General features: G+C 42.9%; 1 long non-coding RNA gene across 1 annotated transcript; it reads right to left on the minus strand.

The window, feature by feature from the left end:
- Positions 1–3,246: 3,246 nt before the first annotated feature.
- On the minus strand, positions 3,247–4,669 carry LOC120969374 (uncharacterized). The gene is made up of 2 exons (XR_012190389.1): positions 3,480–4,669; positions 3,247–3,386 (listed from the first exon to the last, which is right to left on the minus strand). It is a non-coding gene; the product is annotated as an uncharacterized lncRNA (long non-coding RNA).
- Positions 4,670–5,127: the final 458 nt, after the last annotated feature.

Raw genomic sequence — 5,127 nt, forward strand, 5'->3', positions numbered from 1 at the left:
TATCTAGCTCCCAGCTTGTTGGAGATATGCCCTAGAGGCAATCATGTATGATGATATTTCCTATGTGTTTATGAATAAAGATAGTCCTTGGACATTATCAATGATGTGTATCAGCAAGTACGTGACTTGTTTGTGGGACTATGCATTGTATGATGAACGTCCTAAAAGGTCCCTAGTCGAAAGGGCTGTGTGGACGCGCAGCCGACTAGACTAGCATATGACACGGTCGATGGCTTGGTCTCACTAGCCATGGAGCATTGGATGCTAACCGGATAATATGGATTCGGAAGGATCTGGTCGGATTTGACGTAGTCGGATCCGAGTTGAGATAAGGTCCGAGTCGGATAGACCCAACTATGAGACGCAACGATATGTCATCTATGAGTCTCTAGTACAACATACGTTCTATGTCCTAAGACCTGAGCTAGTGCATGTACTCGGGATGGTGACAGACTTGTTTTGGGCCAACCAAATGCTACTCCGTGACTGGGTAGTTACAAGGGTAGGTTTCGGGCTTGTCCAGACCCATGTTGCGAGACATGGTCGAGCAAGATGGGATTTGCCCCTCCGATCAGGAGAGATATACTCTGGGCCCCTCGTGTGATCCGACCAGGATAAGCATGGCCATGTGACAAGGATTATGAGATAATCTGGTTTGTGGTCGGCATCACTGGAACGAGAAAGAGGTCGGGCTAGCACAAGGATCACAGACTCGCCTTGAGCCCGACAACATACATCATGTGGAAAAAGGAATGGAAGTATGATGTACAGGTTTGCCTAACCAGCTTCATAGTCTGCTTGGTGTTTGGCATGCCTTGCTAGGGGCCGCTACCAACCGAGCAGTTCGGAGGTGATCCGAACTACGACCAAGCCGGCTTGAACCTAAGGGGTCACGCGCTTAAGGGAAGGAACCTACGAGGTCAGATCCGAGGACACTGGTCGGATGTGATCTGAGTTGTGTTCAGATTCTGGCTGAGTAGACTTATGGGCTTTAGGGTTCATGCGAGGCCCAAGTGTTCAGCCCATGACGGACGCCTATATAAAGTGGGGGTGCGGCACACTCATGGAAGTGGATCGCTTCGGCGTTGTCACTAGGGTTTGTATGTGTTGCGAATAGACACCTCCACTCGCCACCGGTTGTGTGATCGGACCTAGCAGTCCGCTGCACGACGTTCCTCCTGCACGCGCAGATATTGTTAGAGGCGGTGCACTTGCGCCGCTCCGGCGAACTTGCACGTGAGAACCGACGACCGGCTGTTCGAGGGAGATCGGACGAGGAGGAGACAATCCACGCGGACGCGCTGCCCCAACTCTTCTTCCGCTGCACGGCACTGCGCGTCTAGTGGTAACGAACTGTGATCCATCTCCCATAGCATGTTCTTGGTTGTTTCGCGCGTAGGAAATTTCAATTTGCAGTCGCCGCACCCTACCGTAGAACCCAACACAGCTGATACGTCTCCAATGTATCTATAATTTTTTATTATTCCACGCTATTATATTATCTATTTTGGATGTTTTATATGCATTAATATGCTATATTATATTATTTTTGGGACTAACCTAGAGACCAGTGCCAGTTTCTGCTTTTTCCTTATTTTTAAATTTTACAGAAAAGTAATACTAAACGGAGTCCAAACGGAATAAAACTTCCACGATGATTTTTCTTGGACCAGAAGACATCCAAAGGACTTGGAGAGGGGGTCAGAAGATTCCCGAGGAGGCCACAAGCCCTCAAGGCGCGCCCTAGGGGGGCGTGCCTCCCTGGCCTGTGGGGCCCTCAAAGGTCCTCTAACCCTAATCTTTGCACTATAAATTCCCAAATATTCCCAAACCACCAGAAGTGTCCACCAAAATACTTTTCCGCTGCCCCAAGCCTCTATTCCCGTGAGATCCCATCTTGGGGCCTTCCCGACACTCCGCCGGAGGGGATTCAATCACGCAGGGTATCTACATCAACCTTGTTTCCCTTCCGATGAAGCATGAGTAGTTTACCACAGACCTACGGGTCCATAGCTAGTAGCTAGATGGCTTATTATCTCTTTTTGATCTTCAATACCATGTTCTCCTTGATGTTCTTGGAGTTCTATCCAATATAATATTCTTGTGCGGTGTGTTTGTCGAGATCCGATGAATTGTGGATTAATGAATCATATTGTCTATGAATATTATTTGAGTCTTCTCTGAACTCTTTTATGCATGATTAGATATCTTTTTATTTCTCATCGAATTATCGGTTTGGTTTGGCCAACTAGATTGGTTTTCCTTGCAATGGGAGAGGTGCTTAGTTTTGGGTTCAATCTTGTGGTGTCCTCACCAAGTGACAAAGTAGGGGTAGCAAGGCACATATTGTATTGTTGCCATCAAGGATAAAAAGATGGGGTTTTCATCATACTAGACCATGACGGCGCGCGTTGCCGCGCCAGTCGATTTTTATAATGAAATGATAGGTATTGCCACAAGTGCATAAACTGACCCGCATGTTTTGAGTAATCAAAGTTGAAAATTCTAATCAATCTAAATCAAAGGATGATAATTGTCATCAAAGAATAGTGAACTATAATCGGTCTGCAATGAAGGGGAGTGGTACTCTAAATGACACTCGAGCTGGGGTTCACATTTTCAAGATTAGGAGATTGACGTTCAACACAGTTACATAGACCACCATCGCAAGACAAGGTTAAAGTAGACTTATCAGCTGCGATACTCAATCCAAAAATATAAAGCATGCTTAAGATGAAAAAAAATTACCCATCAGCTGCAATACTCAATCTAAAAATATATATCCTCATAAATTATAAACTCTTTGTTACATTCCTTCAGAATACAAAACTGTTATCAAACAAGTAACCATAGATATGATGAAGAACCATATGGCATGACTTATAGAATCTTATCGTTTGCTAGGCACAAATCATGAATGTCATATATTGTAAATATGTAAGCAATAATTTACTTGAGCTTCTTGTTCTGGCTCAACATGCGACATAAGAACTCGTGTGCCGGAATAGATGTGAACACAACCTTACACACATGACTGACTTATGAATTGCTAACAATTTTGATCAGCTGCTTTCCATGTAAATGATGTGAGTGAGATATGATTTCACACCCATATACGACTGCTCACAACTTGGGAATGAATATGAGCAAAGTCTTTGTTATATAAGTATACGTGATCAGGGCTAGTGACACTGAAAAAATTCACAAGTACAGTATAAATTAGAAACTTGTCTGCAAGACAATGACTTCAACGAAATAATATCTTTCAGGATTTATCCAAAAGAAATTGCAAGGAAGTGATACAAATATGCAGATTTTGACAACAAACTAATTGGTTTCTGAAGCCCCAAATCCTTTTAGTCGAAATCAGTAAGCTGCTTTCAAGTCTACAGGCAAAAATAAAATTAACTATAAGAGCATGTAATGGTAAAATATGTAACAGAAACATGTCCATATGCGCACTCTATCAGTTGACACACCTCGATTATATAGAAGGACCAATGTTCTAGTGGTGCACCCCATTTCCTATGAGCTGTGTCGCTGGTACAAATGTGAGACAATGTATTTCCAGGTTATACAATACATTGATTTTAGCAAATCAGGTACACTGTGCGCTAATCAAGTTATATAAGGTACATAGACAGGGTCAAGTAAAGTATGGGTTGAAATAACATGCACTAACAATCCAACAAACAATTACCTTTTAACGATCCATCTTGTTCAAATGCTCACTTGTTTTTGGACAAAGAACAAAACTTTTTAAAATTTGCATAACATGAGCTTTCCAAATGCATTTGAAGATGTGCGTGTTTGGATCTGGATTTCTGGATAGCCCATGATGGTGTGCATCCAGTTTATTCAAAGGGAGCTTAGCAGCCTGAAAAAATATTCTTAAGAAAGACCATGAACTGTGAACTTGTATGGGCAAGTCAGTAAGCAGTCATAAATATACAGGAGAACTACACACTAAGTAAGTTGCAAGCCAGCCACTGTTGTCATACATACATTGTAGAGAAACATTTGGTGCTTCCAAATTAAAACTCAGCCGAGATGAAGACGAGTCATATTCATAAGTTATCTTTCTGAAAACAGATGCATATTTTAGGAATGTTGCAGAAATAGATGATGGCGAGTTTCCATAATGTAGAAGAGACGCAATTTTATGGACAACATTCACCCAAAAATGGAATTCAGTCAAATAGTTTAGATCATCTATAAACTAAGAGCCGCCACAAAAAAATTGTTACCGGACCTCCACGTACGAATAATCCATCAATATACTACAGTATAAAGTAACAACTTGTTTGGAGATGATGAAAATATATACCCCCCCTCTCACACATGTTCTGTCCTCCTCGTTCAGTTGGGGAATTAACGCAAGCACTTAGCACTGACGTAGAAAGTTACCAGAAAATTCAATAAGAGATTAGAGATGCATCGAACAGGAGATGTGGTCCCTGAACCTGAAATGCAATATAACTCAGCCCACAAATCTTCAAAGTTGGACGCAGTGCTTCTTCTTGCAATCCAACAGAACAACTATATCCAGCATAAGCAAGCTCTAATGGATCGAGCTGGTTTAGGGCCCTAAGCATCAATCATGGCTGTCGGAAGAGATTTTGCGGGAGTAAGGTGAGGAATGTGGAAGGAGCAACAGGGCGCATTATATGGAGGCGCGTACTACAAGGGTAAAGCATGAATCAAAAATGAAACTGACCCATAATTATCGGAGGATGGCAAGTGGCGTGTATTGATACCATTTTTAATAGCATGTATGGACAACGATTTACTTCCGGAATCAATGGCGAACGGACTTGAATCCACACTGGACGATTCAATACCCGTGCGAACGTGTTGTGTCGTTGCCGCCACCCTCGACTTTCCGCCACCAGCTGCTTTTGTGCGGCAGTGCAGTCGGCGGTGCGAACGATAGATTTTTTTTCCTGAGGATAGTGCGGACGATAGCTTTTTTTAGAAGAGTGCGGACGATAGCTAGGAGCCACGAGGCTAGGACGTGACGGTAGTTTTTTTATCCCGTGTAAACATTCTGAGAGAATGAAATAAAGCCCATCAGGCCCAGTTACATAGAAGTTGGTCGATTTTGTTACCGGAGCATCGGCCTTGTAC

This window comes from Aegilops tauschii, chromosome 7 (genome assembly GCF_002575655.3).
Source record: "Aegilops tauschii subsp. strangulata cultivar AL8/78 chromosome 7, Aet v6.0, whole genome shotgun sequence".
NCBI classification, from domain to species: Eukaryota; Viridiplantae; Streptophyta; class Magnoliopsida; order Poales; family Poaceae; genus Aegilops; species Aegilops tauschii.